We start from the raw sequence: 18,222 nt of genomic DNA, 5'->3' as shown, positions 1-18,222 counted from the left end.
TATTAGTTCAGATTACTGCCGGTTATTAGAGTATTGAATGTAAATAAACGATCAAATTGAGATAGGGACCGATTACGTGAAAGGAAGAGACTCGTGGAAACCAAATACTTTAAACCTCAGTATCTACAATTAACTGACCCGTACATCTTCTTGCGCTTCGAACGGCTGGAATATAAATTGCACGTCAAACCTGATTGCAACTAATACCTTACGAATCCTCTTCAGACAGCTGAAAAGTGGCCCCCTAGCGAAAACAAAGGGCTCACAGTGTCTATACCTGCAGGCATCCCTCATTGTTCATCTGGCTGGGATCGACCATCGTAAAGTTCAGTCATTGGACCACCGGCAACTCGTCTCGATGAGGAGCGTACCCGTGAAACGCAGCAAGTCTGCAAATCACTACTCGAGAATGCATGGAGCCACCTCACAGGACTGTAGCTAAGCTATGAGCAAAATAGCTGGCAGATTAGTGTATGGATCTTTTCCTACTGAGGTCTTTCCTCTTTCTCATCTTCCGATACTAAATTTTTCCTCACTTGCGCCATTGGTGAGAAGAAATAACTTAGTCACAGACTGTTGGTAGTAATATCCTGCTGCTCTGGAAATAGTTCTGTGTAATCGGTTTCCCGGTCCGATGCGAACATATACGAATTTGTCTTGCGCCAATCTCTTAGAGTAAGGTTTACACCCAACATCCCCAATATGTAAGATATATTACACTTTTTATTTTCCTAAAGTTTGACTTACACAGCTTCAAGCACTAAGTTTTCCTGATGTTTCACCCGTGTTCTACCTCCCTGTTCCTCCTCCTGAATCTCTCCATATGTTGCTCTCCTTGCTGATTATACTTAGAATCACTTGGGTCCACCTGCTTCTAAACATAATTGTACAGCACCATACCTCAAACGCTTAGATTATCTACTCAGTTTCCCCCAGTCCGAATCACAATCACACCGTAATGTGCTCCAAATGTTAATTCTCAGAAACTTCTTACTCATATTGATGTCGGTATTTCATATTGGCAGATTTCTTTCGTTTAGGAATTACCTCCTCTTGGGGCAGTCCGCTTTTTGTCCTTACTTCTCCCGTTATGTTTAGCTTCCAAGCTGGTAGAATTCCTCAAGTTTATCTACTTCGTTGTCCTTAATTTTTTAAAGTTCGTCAATTTCATTTATATTTTCATCTCAGCTTCACTGCCAATGTATAATACGTGCTCGCTCCTTATTTCAGTAGATATCTCCTACAGTTAACCATATTCACTGTGGATAGCAGTGTCATAAACGTATCTTAGCATTGATTTTCCGACCCTGGGTTTTAATCCCACTCCTGACGCTTTGTCATTTCACTGTACACATGCAGCTGCAAAGGACTACAATCGTATCCTAAACTGACATTATAATCAGAGCACTTCTTTTTTGGGCGTCCATTATTTTTCTCTTCGCTCTTGTAAATCTTTTAATTTACGTCATTCCCTAAAGCATGCATCTGTTTCTCTGAGAACCTTTGTCTTGATGTTTTTGCGTCGTCGACCGCTTTTTCCAGCAGAGTAGCGGGGTGGGCCTAAATTACCACCCACCCCCAAAGCGTCTACTATCTCGACAAATTGTGACATAAAGAGCTGTTGTGAAAAGTCGGCCCCCGAAATTACACAGACGAAAAAATCGCAACACCAGGAAGTTGACATAAACTAAAGTTGGTAGGCGTGTTTACACGTCCGTAAGACGTGTATTCAAATTTGACACCATTTACATGAGAATGGGGCTGGCAGCATTCGCCACGGCGATGCAAATCGTGGTTGCTTTAAACAAACGCTAATACTTTCGTGAGCGTTAGTAACCTCTGAGGTTGGTTGGTTGGACGTGTTGAGTAGACGTTGGTCAACACGCAATTAACGCGTCAGTGGTTGAGGTCTTGCAAAAGGGCTAAGAGAAGCTGGGTGTTGCATCTGCGACACTGAAGAGATATTTGGCAGGAATGTAGCCACTACACATAACTGCTGGCAGCGGTGGATACGGGAATGCGCGGTCGCAAGGGGCTCCGGACGTCCACGTGGCACTAGAGAGAAGGAAGACCATCCTGTTTGGCGTATGGATCTGGGGCATCGTACTGAGTCTGTAGCAGCAATCTGAGCAGCAGATAGTGACAGAACGAACTGTTAAAAACTGTTGTATCTGAAAAAAAGATCCGAACCGGACTCCCTGTAACGTACCTTCCACTGACCTCAAACCACCGTCATTTAAGACTGGTCAAGCGAGAGCTCATTGGAGGACAGGGCGGAGGTCGGTTGTGTTTCCTGACGAAAGCTGTTTCTGCCTCGGTCCTAGTGACGGCCGTGTGTTCGTTAGGAGGCAAGCTGACGGCCTGCAACCAACCTGTCTGCTTGCTAGACGCACTGCACCCACATCTGGAATTATCTGGTCTGCGATTTCGTGACAGCAGGAGCACTAGCCTTGGTTTTCCCACGCACCCTAACTGCAAAATTTGAACGTCAATCTGATGATTCGACCTGTGGTGCTGCCATTCATGAACATCATTCAGGTGATTTTTCAACAGGGTAACTCTCAGCCACATACTGTTCCCGACATGTTGCCTTGGCCTGATCGATCACCAAATACGCCTCCAATATGGCACGTATGGGACACTATCGGGAAAAGACAGTGCATCAACAAACATTATTAACCGTCCCTGTATTGGCAAAGTGCCACAGGCATGGAACTCCATCCCACAAACGGACATGGGGCACTTGTACAACACAGGTCTGCACACTTGCATTCGATGTTCTGGCAGTCACTCTGGTTACAAATGTACCAGAATTTCACCTTTGCAATGGCCTACCTCGCACTTACGTTAACCTGCGATCTTGTAGTGATAACCACTTAAATAGCTTACGTAGACAGTTATTCCCGAAGTTCCATTACTCTAGATTATTTTTTGATGAGATTTTTTCAGTCAGTGTAGTTGGATTGTTAGACTTGCCAAAGACGATACATACTTGCAATTGCACGTACTTTCCGTTTCGTGCGAGAACCACAGCCGTTGCGTTCTGCCCACATAATTCGACACGAACTCACAAGGGGAGGCTACGAAGTTTGGAACGCGGATTTAGTTGCAACTTCGTACACTCGTAGTACTCCATCAGGACGACAAAATGTGTAAGCAGTAGCGCGTACTTCTCAAGCGTTACTGAGAAAATCAAAAGATAATTTCGGTCGTCAAATATATACCTGTGCGTGGCCATTTTTTCCATGAAGCTGCGGCAGCCGAGTGGTTAGCGTTCAAGCCCCGTAATTACTGGATAGTCCCGTTCGTTTGTTTATTTTCAAGTCATTTTCTTTACTGTTTATATTACAATTGATGTAATGGAAAAACGCGTGTAATCGGGTGAACTTTTATTAAATTTACAATGTTATTCGGCAATCTACTAATTTTTATTATCACAAATATGATAGTCATAAGTATCGACTAGTAAACGACCTAACGCATAAAGTGATATTGAAAATGTATGCTCCATGATTTGAGAAACCCCTTATACCTAGGAGCAGCCCGAAACGACTTGTTACCTCAGTTTTTACCGGCACAGACGGCTTTCGAAAGATGTAAAATTAATCGTCGCTTTAGACATTAAAAGTTGCGGGATGGTATTTTTCGAAAACATGGAAAACATAGTTAAACGGCACCAGCCGCATTGAATAAATGCTATGTTTCCGCATACGCAAGGTCTTCTGAGGTTTTCCGTGGAAAACAAACCTCGTTAACATTTTCAAAAAGCTCTTTCAGACGATAATTTGGAAGCAAACCATGCATATCGCAGTATTTCCTTAAAAATCGGCGCTGATAATTGGTTACGCAGTATAGTGTATTTTAATAGCGTCTTCAGAGACGCAATTTCTCGTTCTCTTTAAATAGGAACAATTTTGAAGACACGGACAAGCTTACATTTTCAGTATCACTATGCGTTAGGTCGTTTACTAGTCGATAGTTATGAATATTATATTATTTGTGATAATAAAAATTAGTAGACTGCAAAATAACATTGCAAATTTAATAAAAGATCAGATTACACGTATTTTTCCCATTATATCAATTGTAACAGAAATAATAAACAAAATGACTGTTGAAAATAAAGAAAATTGACGAACTGAACTCGATCCAGCGATTACAGGGCTTCAACGCCAACCACTTTTTAAATTCCATTTTGTTCTATATTGTTCGTTGAATTTGTTCAGGGTGGACGTCCGGTGACAGCCGTTCAGTTTGTTCGTTGATCCGTTCGCTCAGTTATTTTTATTGCAAAGAGTAGCTAACGTTCTGACCGAACACGCTGAGCTACTGTCCCGGCACCACGAGGCTGCCGCCGCTTCATCGTAAAAATGGCCACGCACAGATATATATTTCACAACCGAAATTATCTTGCGATTTTCTCAGTAACGCTTGAGAAGTATGCGCTGCTGCCGACACATTCTGTTCTCATGGAGTACTGCGAGTGTACGAAGTTCACAGTAAATACGCGTTCCAAACGTAGTGGGCTCCCCTTGTCAGTCACGGTTGAGGAACAGATGGCGCCTTAAGCCGTCGGCACACGGACCGTCATCCGAACATTGAGCGTGCCGAGTTTCTGACGTCATAGCGTGGAATAGCACGCTCTGGAGTCTTTCCGAACGTGCAGAGCAATATCTGGTATGTCAGATATTCTGAGCGTTGACCAATGAGATGGCACATCGCCACCTACGTCACACGCACGCCGTCTTCCTTCAGTACAGAGTTGTGAGGCGACATTCGCATTCATTTCAAGCCTATATGTATATGTGCTGTCACCGCCAGACACCACACTTGCTAGGTGGTAGCCTTTAAATCGGCCGCGGTCCGGTAGTATACGTCGGACCCACGTGTCGCCACTATCAGTGATTGCAGACCGAGCGCCGCCACACGGCAGGTCTAGAGACTTCCTAGCACTCGCCCCCAGTTGTACAGCCGACTTTGCTAGCGATGGTTCACTGACAAATTACGCTCTCATTTGCCGAGACGATAGTTAGCATAGCCTTCAGCTACATTTGCTACGACCTAGCAAGGCACCATAATCATTAGCTATTTATCTTGTGATGCATGTACCGTCAGACCGATGTTAAGCAATTATGGATTAAAGTTAAGTATTCCAGAAGCTACGTACCTTTATTACTAAACTCAACTGCTATAACTGTTCCAGACCTCACGCGTGCCTTTCGGCTTCCTCCTCCTAGTGGCTTGGCTGTCTTGCCAAGTTACAACAGTATATATGCCGTTTCTGAGCACCAGCAAATTGAGAATCATTCAAATATGAGAAACATCATATTCATGGCAAAAGAATTATTGTAACGAGCGTATTATGAGAGTAGGCTATTTGAAGGTAGCGGAACACTGAAGATCCACCCAAAACGCATTGTTCATCGTGCAATTTGTTATAATTAAATTTCAATTAACATAATTATCTAAGATTAACGTTTTTAGCAAGGGTAACACAATATTTTGAAGGAGCAGCAGTCTGTTGTTGGTTTAGCGTAATGGACGCCAGCACGGTAGCTCAGCTAGCTCAGCGTGTTTGGTCAGAGGGTTACGTGCCCTCTGTAATAAAACTGAGTGAACGAATCAACGAACAACCTGAACGAGTGTCGACGGACGTCCGCTACGAACAAATTCAACGAACAATATAGAACAAAATGAGATTTAAAAATAAAAAATGGGTAGCGTTTCTGACCGCTGCGGAGTCTATAAAGAGGCCGTGGTTCGCGTCTTTACTCCCAAATTTTACCTAACATTCGCGTTTTTATTTAGTTCTCATACTTCATTATTTAATATAAGTATATGCTATAATATTTGGTGTGTAAATATAAGTTCGCCTTTTTTCTTTTTTTTTTTTTTTTGAGGGGTGACTTTGTTAGATTAACTTAATTACAGGACAGCTTGCGCTACTTGTATAAAGATATTTTGCTCGTTTTTCTTTTACACTTCGTAATTCACATGTTGCAAAGATTTTGCTACTGGGTAGGAACAGTGATCAAGTAAGACTGATGTTGGGGTTTTACTAAAGTGTGGGAATGATGAAATAATGTTTATCTTATGCGAAGTAGTATTCCAAATTTGTACCGCACTGTTTGTAATGGAACTTTTGTAAGCCCGTGTCCTTATTGATTGAACATGGTACTTTCCTTTTCGTGGACGATGGAGGAAATGTGCGTTTTAATAGACCTAACGTGGGAATTTCACGCGCGCCCGTTGAGTAAAGTGTGTGATTTACCAACTAGAAACATCCCTCAAACTGTCGCTGGAGTGCGTTGCGATCGCATATACCACGTAGGGGGCCCACGTACCGTACGCACAAGTCGCATCGTTCCTGAGCGTTCAGCAGCACGTTGAACTTGGCACGCTCAACGTTAACGTTCGACAGCACGGTCCGTGTGCCGACGGCTTTAGCGTGGCGTGAGTGCAGGAGGCAGCTCTTAGCACGGCGGGCTGGCAGGTCCCGCAGAGCGCTGGCTGGCTGTGTGGGGCAAGGCGTGCACGCTGCGGTGCCAGCCACGACGGGTTTGCGTGCCGCCTCTGCCGCCCTGGCCTTCGGCGCCGCCGTCCGGAGCGCCCACGGATTTACTGCAGCGCTCGTGCATCGACCCGGCACGTCCTGCTTCTCCATATTTAGCGCGCATTCCTGCCTCTGGACACTGTCAGTGTTCAGTTATATACACTGCAGATGGTGACCGGTTTAAAACTTGATTTTGTCATTTTTCAGGCTCCCAACTCGGTTGATCATAAATTTAACCACGGAAGCACATACTCGTGAAATGGTTAGAGCTGCGATGTAACCAGTTAGCCCAGGCAGCGTGATAAGTCACATAATCCGACGACTAAGTGGGAACATGGAGATAAAATGTGAAATTAGACTGACCTCTTCCTGGGTGCCACAGACATCAAACCTTGAGTACAGACAGCGAAGGCCAGTGCTATCGTGTGCAAAATTTCCTCTGCCCTCAGGGCTCAGCATTCATTTGCTGTGTACGGGTTTGGAGTTCCTGAGCTGGGGACTGGTAGGCTCTAATCTCTGGGCACGCTTCAGCGACCACTATATGGAGTGGCAGTCGAACGTTGTATGACACAGGGAACGGGATCTGTGGTTGACAACCTGGATGGTGAGGATGGTAAAAATCTCTGAAAGAAACGATTCCATCTCATTGTATTTGTTGTGGAAAGTACCCATGGTCTTCACTCTTTGTGTAAGTGGGAAAGTTCATCTTGCAGACTGCTTTCGTCAGAAAGCAACTACATCATCCTTTTGGGACTCGATAGTGAGGGAGGCAATTGAAATTCGCTTGACGACGAATTTGAGCTAGTGGTTTCAATCTTGATAAATCATGGAATCCGGTACTTGCTGTAATAAACTCGCAAAGACGTAGTCACAGTGCAGCTCACAATGATATATCGATATGCCAACACAGATCAACTGCGGAGTCAGAGATAAAACTCGCGCACTATGCCGCCGACCAACGTATCTGGCGCATTTGCATCTGTGGCCGCATGCGCAGTCGCGCGGTACAACAGTATAAAGGGACGAAGCGAGCACTGGAGCGGCAGTCTTGCGGCTCACTCTGAAGATGGCTGAACGTTATACAGCCGAAATATTAGATTTCTTGCAGCTGCACACCCGAAACTTAATGGAACAGTCTTTGCGCCGCCAAGATTCACATACAGTAAAGGTGTTGACATGCAGGGACCTGCACATCCCCAAAGGCCTGACAGTTGAATGGGCCCAAGAAGGCGTTGTAGACGGGTAGAATATTATGAAAAAGGCGGATGGAAATGTGATTGAACCACTCGTTCACCCTCACTTTTAATACCACAGAATTCCCAAAAAATAAGATAGGTTTCCTTCACTCAACTATGCAGCCCTGTGGACCCAACCCAGCGTTATATTATAAATGCCTGTCCTTTCGACACACCATTCTTACATGTAAGAGAGAAGCCTTAAGATAAAAACGTGGTAAGGCTGCCCATGGAGTGGACCGTTCAATGGCGATGATCTTTCATTAGTTACTGTGACCTAGGACACTTTACTTATTGTGAACAGAGGGTGTACCTGATCAGTGGCTTCCTTGCCCCATACCTTTTGACAGATAGGATTACTTAAGAATTACTCCTCAGCGCTAACGTAATGTTTCCGAAAACTTAAGTTTTGAGACCGTGGATGTGTAAAAAATGAGTTGACTCCTATAAAGAAAAACAGAATAATAAAGTGCTATTTATTTACAAAAATAGTGCCGTTACCGGTTTCGGAGAGACAGGACACCTCTTCAGATGGGTATCAACCATTTCTTGGTTGATGGGACACACTTGGCCACTGAAGTAATATAGACGGCCCAACGCATATGTCCAGTGCTAGCATGTTGCGAGATGCTTTGCAGACTTGAACAAGCCTGCAGACCCATTCCCTGCGGTATACAGTACGCTCTGAGCGATCAAATGGGGCGCCATGTATAGATGGCATACCGCGTCTTCCAATAAAATCACATCAAATCACCATCTTCTTCGTTCCAAGAATGTCTTAAGTTTACTTGTACTCATACATAATTGATTTGGAAACATTACTACGCACCTCATTAACTCTTATCGTTTGTACATAATTTGTGTGAAACGGGACGCAAATGCCACAGAAAACTTCATGAAATGTACAAATAATTCGTGTGGTATGTCAAACCAGTTTTCAAATATGGTAAAAACTTGTGTGTGATATGTTTTTCCACTGACAGGAGAGTAAATGTTCAGATACTGATTCGTTAATTTTTTTCCGTAGTTTCCATCCTCATAAAATCTAAAATTAACAATTTAACTCATAAAATCCTAGAATCACATGAAAACGTGAATGGCTCTAATTAGTTTCGTGGAACATGTGTCCCACTTCACCAATTTTCCAATCAATCATTGTAAATTTTTTGATAGTGAAAGTACGTTTATTCATCAGTTTTGAGCCATTTTTTAAATATATGCAAACTAAATTGTAACCGTAGAAGGGTAGACGTTCAGATTACATTTGATACCTAATGTGAACAATAAATAGCAGTTAACAGCCGTCTGCCGATGACCTGTCGGTTCGAAACGGTAATGGCGCTATTTGTGGAAATAAATAGCCTTTAAGTGGCTGGCTGCTTTTTCTTTGTAAGAATCTAACTTTCTACAGAAATAATTGGCTGCACAGTAGCCCATCTGTCCGCTAATACAAGCCTCTATACTAGACGGGTGTAACTGTGAAAACGTTGTTGCCAAAGCCTGTTGATTTCAGGGGAAGCGATTTTCCCCGAAACTACAAACTGACGACACGTCCTTAACAAGTTGGTATTTGGAAAGTCCAGTATTCGCACGGCTTCAGGTGGCATGACCGAGTCAGTCGCAAATGTTACATATTAAAAGGAATTTTGGGAATGAAGCGAATCTACGTTTAGGACATCTATAGACAGCGGTAATGGGGAGAAATCCCGCGTACGCATCAACAGTGTAGGCGGATTTGTAGCTGTTTTAATTGTAATTAGTTTCTTCTACACATCGTTAAGATACCGGAATTTCACTAGGTACCACGTGGGAATAAAGGGAAGATAGACGTTAAGGAGATTGGGTAAGAATTTTTACATATGTTGGCGTGCGCACTGCATCTGTTTTTTTAAGAGTACTACACGCAGAATGACAGAGGAAAAACTAAAATAGATGCCACGCGCAGATCCTGCCAAATTGGTACTTGTTAAACTTCGGCTGACATTGAACTAGATCGTTAAGTTTGATTACTGGTAAAGAAAAATAGCTACGGAGCCACGATAAAACTAAAAATGAAGTCAGTGGATGGTCGTAAACTTTTGTCCAAAAGTATCCACTTAAACACTAACTACTGAAACGCTCAGAAGTTTCTAACATACAAACTAAAACTATATTTCTCTCATATCAAATCTTCCATTTAGTGGAATGTTATAACGTGCCGAGAGAACAAGGTTTCACGGTGACGTGCAGTAACACACCTGGCTCAATCATTACCTGCACGCTTAACCTATTTTCCTGCACGAATATAGGAATTGAAAGTTGGAAAGCAATGGGGAACGGTGATTGTCTAAACTGTTAGAGAACGGCATTGAGTGTAATTTCGCACTAAAGGAAATGTCTTTGCCATTATCTAGGAGCTAGAATATAATAGCTTTCTCTGTCCGATAAGAGGTATCAGCCACAAAAGGCTCAGATTTGTTAACCAAAGCTGACAGGATCGCGATACCATCTAAGGAAGGCTGCTGCTAAACTCGTTCTGAGGCGACACGTTGCTGAAGGATAACTTGTACAAGGCTGCTTTGCTCAAAGCTGTCGCCGAGCTTAAGACAATGTTGTTTGAAGCATTTTCTTTGCATGGCCCGTTACCATAGCTTCCCGATGAAACAAGTGAATACGTCTTAGAAGGGAATATCTGTGAAATAAGTGGGAGCTTTCTCAAAATGAGGATATGTTCAAACAACTGTTTCCATACCTCGATTTGGAAATAATTCTGCTTCGGCAACAAAACAAATAACTCTGAAATTACCTTCAACCTGTGGAAGAAGGGTGGAGCCGGTAAGGATCCAACGTAGTTTTCGACCTGAAACGTACACTGCCATTGAAGGTTAAAATTTAATTGGGTAAGACTAGTTAGTCGAATATGCCATGAGGTGGAGTGACAGTTGCGTTGTCTAAGATTTGGAGCCAGTGGCGTCAGAATAATTTATTCACCTGTGCTGCTCTCCTCGGTATACTTCGTTAAAATTACAGCTCTTGCTAATGAATTGAGCTGCTGCTCGTCCAGCAGTCCATAGTATGCACACAAACTACGTGATTGACATTAAAGTAACCCCTGATTTGAGCTGGAAAAAGCATCGGATATGATAATCAAAAGGATTGCGGCGCATTAAGAGTGCAGCCATCCATCTCAGATCACGCCAATTACCTTGGCTTTTTAATGATCATATTTGTGAAGATACCCAGAAAATAGCACTAGTTCCATTTTGAAAAAGTCTTGTAATGAATATGTAACTTGCGTTACATGTACGCCTGGTGAAAACAGCATTCGTGAAATGCACGAATTAACTAAAACATCGCAAAGTGTTCGTACTCTGTACTGATTGTTTAATGCAGTCAATTGTCATGTTGCAACTGACTAGCTGATACTTGTTCCCAGACATCTGCAAACGGCTCCAATCTGACACAGCAACAGTCACACAATTAAGCACTAACACGCTGTGTACAGAATACTTGCCATTTTTGGGACTGGCTGCGCAAGAGGGGTAGGCGAAATATGTCTGAACCACTTAAGATTCGAGTTCCTTAACAGTGATTCGAACAATCTTTCGTTTCCAGATTTCAGTTTATCGAATCTGGCAATTAAATTTCAAAATTGTGCTCCCTATCCTTTTATCACACCATGTAAAACATGTGCTACTAACGTGGTGCTACGCTCAAATGTTACAAAGAAAATTGATCGGAAAAAACTTAAGATTAATTCAGTTTAAAAAGGAAACACTTTTAGGACAGACTCAGCTTTTCCTGGCCTGCTCAGATCTATTGTGGAAATAAACTACCTTATTGTAACCGGAATGATGGAGTTAGTGTCGGTATTTGCAGCCAGTTTCTCTCAAGGCGGACGTAAAGGCACCTACACTGAGAAATAAAGCTTCTCAGTTTAACACTGACAGCTTTCTGAGACAATTTCGTGACACTTCGTAAACGACACAGAAGACTAGAAAGCATATTTGAGCGATGATCAGATATTACTGACAACTTTCAGTACCAAATTATTGGAATTAATGGTTCACTGAAGATTATTCTTGCTTGAATATTGTCAGTTGAAAATTGCAATAACTGATGTAGATAGTACTACTTTAAATATGTCTAAACTTTAAGAATAGACAATTTTAAGTCGTTGAAAGCGAAATATTTTAGTTCCCGAACGAGCTACTCAGCCGATTGTGTATTCTAAAGCAGCAGGAATGGCAGTAGACTTTTATGCCTCCGAATTTAGCTTCCTGATACTGCTACTTGTCGAGGTGTGGGAGACGTACGGTTTCCAATGAAAGAAGCACTTGTATCATTGTACGAGAATTTTTCACTTGGTAACATCTGTTACATATCGACTAGATTAAATAAAATGGGCTTCCGAATACTCCAGTAAAATCATAATGGTCACGATATGCACCACTTAGAACTGGACACGCTGAATGAAGATAGTGTCCATATAAAAATTTCTGGTCCTTTTCTTCGTTGGTGACTAAATTTGTAACTTCATTTCTAATAAACTGGAAAAATGGTAAGTTTCTAAAAAACTGGTAATAGCCTCATCAACTTCATTCACGGTGTCTGACAAGTTGTTTAACACGTACGTTGGATTTCTGGTGTAGACAAATTAAATTTTAAGCATTTGATACTGAAATGTTTCCAAAGCATTTCTAAGAGTGCTTACATGCTGCTGTTATTGGCTTTCATCCAGGTTAGTGTCTACTGGGGCGTCAAAACTACCTGTTGTCAGTGAAGGCTCATAAGTAGTCGTTAAGAGTGAAGGCTGCTGAAGTGAACGCAGAGGAGGTAGTGGAATCTTAAAATACTTAGTATCTGTTGCAAGGGACGATAATCTTTCGCACGGATACAACATTGCTTAACACCGCTGTATTTTCATTCGTAAAAGCCTCAGCTGTACAGTTTCTATGGCATTGTGTGAAACGTCTGTAAACAGTGTTAGACTGCAAAATATTCAGAGGGCCTACAAAATAAACTTTATTAGATTACAGAACTCACTTTTGGCCGTCCGAATTTATTCAAGAAAATCTTCAGTCGAGGTCAGGTTAGTTCACAAGTCACATAGTCTACAGTTTTCGACAGTGGTGCTTGAAATGGCGATTTTATCAGTAATAAGTGAAAATGCAATTTTAAAGGTGTTATTCATAAAAGTCAAAAATGAAAATCGTGCCGTAACACTAACGACTATTCCATGTCATCCAGCTGTGAAGTTCGCTTTAAAAATGTTTACATTCGGAGTCTATAAACACGATTGGCACTTATCACTTGTTCGCGATGGTTAGTCATACACAGCAAAGTGGTATATTTCTATAGTCCTGTAATCATTTTGTGTGTGTGTGTGTGTGTGTGTGTGTGTGTGTGTGTGTGTGTGTGTGTGTGTGTCCCAAAAGGTTTCCTATTTTTTATAAGTACAGAACTGTGTGGCAGTTGGTCACAAGATTATGAAGAGTGCTTCACGCGCTGCCAGTCTTGGCTTGGCAGCTGTTTGAGAATGGAGCTCCCGTTGGATGTTACCAAGTGCGAATTGCGCTCAGTTATTCGGTTTTTGAACGCAAAGCGCACTGCGCCGATTGAAATCCATCGCCAATTGACCGAAGTGTATGGTGAGTCGCGTATGGATGTCAAATGTTCGTTAGTGGTGTAGTATGTTTGCAATCTGCCGGTAAAGCCATGACAACAGTTTTTTGGGATTGGAAAGGGGTATTGTTGGTCGACTTTATGCCCACTGGGACCACAATTAACGCTGACAGGTACTGTGAGACTCTGAAAATACTCAAACGGGCAATTCAGAACCGGAGAATAGGAATGTTGAGCAAGGGCGTACACATTGCCCATAACGCTCGCCCACACACAGCTCGGCAAACCGTTGCTCTCCTGCAACAGTTTCAGTGGGACAGAATCACCCACCCACCCTATCGTCCTGACTTGGCGCCCAATGACTATCACCTGTTCCCTAGGTTAAAAAAACATTTGGCCGGAAAGCGATTCAGCTACGACGACGAGGTGAAAGAGGTTCATAACTTCCTGAACAGCATGGCGGCGAGCTGGTATGACATGGACACACAAAAACTGCCACAGCGTCTACAAAAATGCATGGGCAGAAATGATTGTCGAAAAATAGCTAAATGTTCAAGCTGTAAACGGATGTAAACCATAGTAGAAATAAACGGGTCTGTGTACTTATAAAAACACATAACATACTGACGTAGGTGTTCAGAGATATGTATTCACCGTCGCAGCTACAGCTCGGAAAAATGTTTTAACTTTGGTTAAAAGCGGCGACATTTCTGAAAGATCACATGCACTTAACAGTACGATGTCGAATCCTAATTTACTTCATTACTAACGTTCGCCCGTTAATTAACTTCTAAAGCAAAATTACGTTCACAACTCAGATACAAATTTCATGCGTATACACAACAGTGAACACTTTGACAAAATGGTAGTTAGTAATAACTAAAATTGAAATTGCATGTCAATAAATTTCACGGATTCCAAAATCTCTTCTTTTAGCTGCCAACTGTGAAATGATAGCGAGCGAATTAAGACTGAACTATGCATGGAGGTAAGAGTCGGCACTACGTCACAAACTTGAAGCCGACGTCCGCAACGTTGCGTGGCCCAAAAACGTTAGTTTCAGCAGTGGAGGTAATAACAGGAAGATGGCGCTATAGGTTTACGGTGTAAGTTTTGAAGCCGTAGTGGGTGGGCCTGCTGCAGTTTTAATCAGGCCCAAACATTAGCAGACTGTTTACGATTGCGTCTTGTTCATTGCTTTTCATACACACGCAACAGATGTGTTAAATACTAAATTATAATGCCTACATGAATAACATTGTCAGGAAGGCGATTTAGAACTCTCTTCTGTTCTTATATGCGTATTTGCTGTAGTAAGACACATTTGGAATTGTTAATGTCACTTGTTTCTTGTTGATAAATTTCAAATAATCAAGAAGGGAAGGAAATCTGAAAAGTATCCTTTCATAATCCATTTAGTTATACATTTACTGTATTTGTATCGATAACAAACGAAGCAGGAACTCCGAAACCAATGCTTATTTGCCGCAAGGCAGCCTACGTACCTTGCGCGTGCCAACAAAGTGAACGATCACTGAAATGTCAGATACAGAACAGCATAGAGGTGTACCTACATGCAGAATAGAAATCTTGTTTTTTTAGTTTCAGTGCATTCGTTCCACTGTAGTTTGTCTTCTCACTTCGAAACCTTAACTTTGTGGGACCAGTAAGTTTACAGGGTCAACAGATAAAATAATTTTAAGATGATGTAGCACTATGCAATACTATAAACGTGATACAGGGAGTGGTCTCAAACGCTTAGATCTTGTAAAATGGAAGTTTCGCTTTAAACGGTCTGTCATATATTTAGTACTGATAGCTTAACCTGGATAACATATAGGCCTATCTCTAACAGTATCCCGTTTGCTTCTTTCCCCGGAATATTTCTCGCCAATAACTTTGTTTTCAGGACTAATCAAACATACCGCAATCGGAATGTACGTCTATTTCGATAATCTGCTTCATTAGACTTTTGAATCTCTTTGATTTCAAAGTATGGAAGTGCATATCACACTTAAATATTCTCGTTGAAGTGCAGTAGATTATTTACAACAAACTTTAACAGAATAAGTATACCGTGAAGCGTTTAGACTGCTACTCTCACGCAGAGGCAACCAAGCACGACAAAATGAGTGTTCACATAAGTTTTCGGCCAGTCTTACTCAGACAGGAAGCAAAGGACACACATTCTTACACCCAACTCGTACACACGTGATCACTGTATCCGGCTAGTCTAGCTAGGAACTTTTTTTAGAAAGGGGAGGAGGAGGAGGAATGTGAATAACAAATAGTGGCGGGAGGAATTTAGGGAATGAGATTCTGCACCATCAATCTGCGTGGTCATGTATTGTACGCGCAAACAGTTGACACTCGACGCGGTGGCTGATGGGAGCGACTGCAAAGGCATTTTCCATCTACAGCCGCTCCCATCAGCCAACGCTCAGTGTCAACTTCGTTTACGCGTTTATACGTTCGCTGTGTGGGGACGAGACCGTCGGTGCACTTGGCTCGGATGTTGGAGCATTTGCGGTTTGGAAGCCGATGAAACATGGTATAGAATAAAAGTAACCAGCCCAGCCATAATTCATGTAAACAAAAGAAAATATTCCTTGAATGGCTTCGCTTATGAATGAACGTGATTCCTTTATCGTTAATTACAATCGGATCGATTACTACACTTGAAGAGACGAGAGTTGGCATTTTTAATGAAACAATTAAGGCTCCACACGATAGAAGTTTGTATCTGGGATACGATCACATAACTCGATACATATCCCCAACGGGCGAAACAGGGCATGGGCACATCAGTGTGGTATCACAGAGATGTATCTGTGGTGAACTAGGGGTGTATGAGGTGAACCTAATGCTTTGGGCTACATAAGACGACAGACGAGGGTTTAAAGTTCGTGACGTAATAATTACCTTTTCCGACGTCCATGGTTTCAACGCATTTATACCGCCATGGTCTACAGTGGTGACGCTGTACTGTGACGTCACTGGCGTTCTCATGCCAAGTTTCGAACTTTGGGAATAGCTATCGACTTTCGCCTCCATGGGAGAGATGGTGCAATCTTTCATTGATTTTGTTAAGATAGTGCGGCGCCTCACTTGATTTTATACGGATATATACTAAAAAGATTCACTTGTGCGAGAAACTGGTTTGAATTACACATCTTACCTGAAAAGTACACATTCAGAACAGTAGCTGAAGTAACTTCGAAATGGGACTAAAATTTTCAATTTGCAGTCTCTGATCTTGCATATTCGATATAAACGCACGGTATATAATTGTAGGAGCATGATCCTTTATTGGGCAGAAGACACATAAATGAGAAGTGCTATGCTTTCACAAAAATCACTTCAGTAATCATTCGTTCCTCAGTGATTTAGCGAAAGTCAATTCTTACGTCATTTATAGTTCACAAATCACCTCACCTATGCTCAAGAACTGCTTTCGACATCTCACTTTAACCACTTTGTCACATTCTTTGCTTCACTTCTACGCCTTTTTGTCATCCCTCGAGTCGTTATAATTAACATTTTCGTAAGTTGAATGCCCATGAAAGCTAATGCCACTACTCTAGACTGCCTTCTGTCCACCTTGGTAGAGCTGATTCCTCAAACTGGGGGGCTATCAAGTATGGGGTCCCACAGGATTCGGTCTTAGATCCTTTACTGTCCTTTACTGTTCTTGATATACATGACTTACCATTCCACATTGATGAAGATGCAAAGTTAGTTCTTTTTGCTGATGATACCAGTATAGTAATAACATCCAAAAACAAAGAACTAAGTGGTGTAATTGTAAATGGTTTTTCACAAAATTAAGTGGTTCTCAGCAGACGGACTCTTTAAATTTTGATAAAACACAGTATATACAGTTCCGTACAGTAAATGGCACAACTCTAGTAATAAATATAGACTTTGAACAGAAGTCTGTAGCTAAGGTAGAATTTCCAAAATTTTTAGGTGTCCATTGATGAGAAGTTAAACTGGAAGCAACATATTGGTCTGCTGAAACGTCTGAGTTCAGTTACGTATGCTATTAGGGTTATTGCAAATTTTGGTGATGAGAATCTCAGTAAATTAGCTTACTATGCCTACTTTCATTCACTGCTTTCGTATGGCATCATATTCTGGGGTAATTCATCGTTGACTAGAAAAGTATTCATTGCTCAAAAACGTGTAATCAGAATAATTGCTGGAGCCCACCCACAGTCTTCTGCAGACATCTATTTAAGGATCTAGGGATCCTCACAGTATATATATTCACTTATGAAACTTATTGTAAATAATCCAACCCAGTTCAAAAGTAATAGCAGTGTGCATAGCTATAACACCAGGAGAAAGGATGATCTTCACTATGCAGGGTTAAATCTGACTTTGGCACAGAAGGGGGTAAATTATGCTGCCACAAGTCTTTGGTCATCGACCAAACAGCATCAAAAGCCTGACAGATAGCCAACTAACATTTAAAAATTAAAAGAATTTCTAGATGACAACTCCTATTCATTGGCTGAATTTTTAGATACAAACTAAGGGGGAAAAAACTTAAACATTAGTGTCATGCAATATTTTGTGTAATGTAATATCTTGTAAAGACATCTTTTATTAACCTTACACGTTCGACAGCATTACGAAGTGTGGTATTCATGATCTATGGAGCAAGTATTAATCTAATCTACTTGCCCGAGAAAGGCAAAGATCCCGAGTTCGAGTCTCGGTGCGGCACACAGTTTTAATCTGCCAGGAAGTTTCATATCAGCGCACACTACACGGCAGTGTGAAAATCTCATTCTGGTTCTTTCCACCTTCCGTTAATTTGATTTA

The 18,222-nt window shown here is 41.8% G+C and overlaps 1 protein-coding gene across 1 annotated transcript in view; it reads left to right on the top strand.

The window, feature by feature from the left end:
• Positions 1–18,222, top strand: part of LOC126176212 (fibrous sheath CABYR-binding protein-like) — a 77,555-nt gene that overhangs the window by 48,368 nt on the left and 10,965 nt on the right. The window lies entirely within an intron of this gene.

The sequence above is a fragment of the Schistocerca cancellata genome, chromosome 1 (genome assembly GCF_023864275.1).
Source record: "Schistocerca cancellata isolate TAMUIC-IGC-003103 chromosome 1, iqSchCanc2.1, whole genome shotgun sequence".
NCBI lineage: Eukaryota > Metazoa > Arthropoda > Insecta > Orthoptera > Acrididae > Schistocerca > Schistocerca cancellata.
This window is presented reverse-complemented; position numbering and strand designations above follow the sequence as displayed.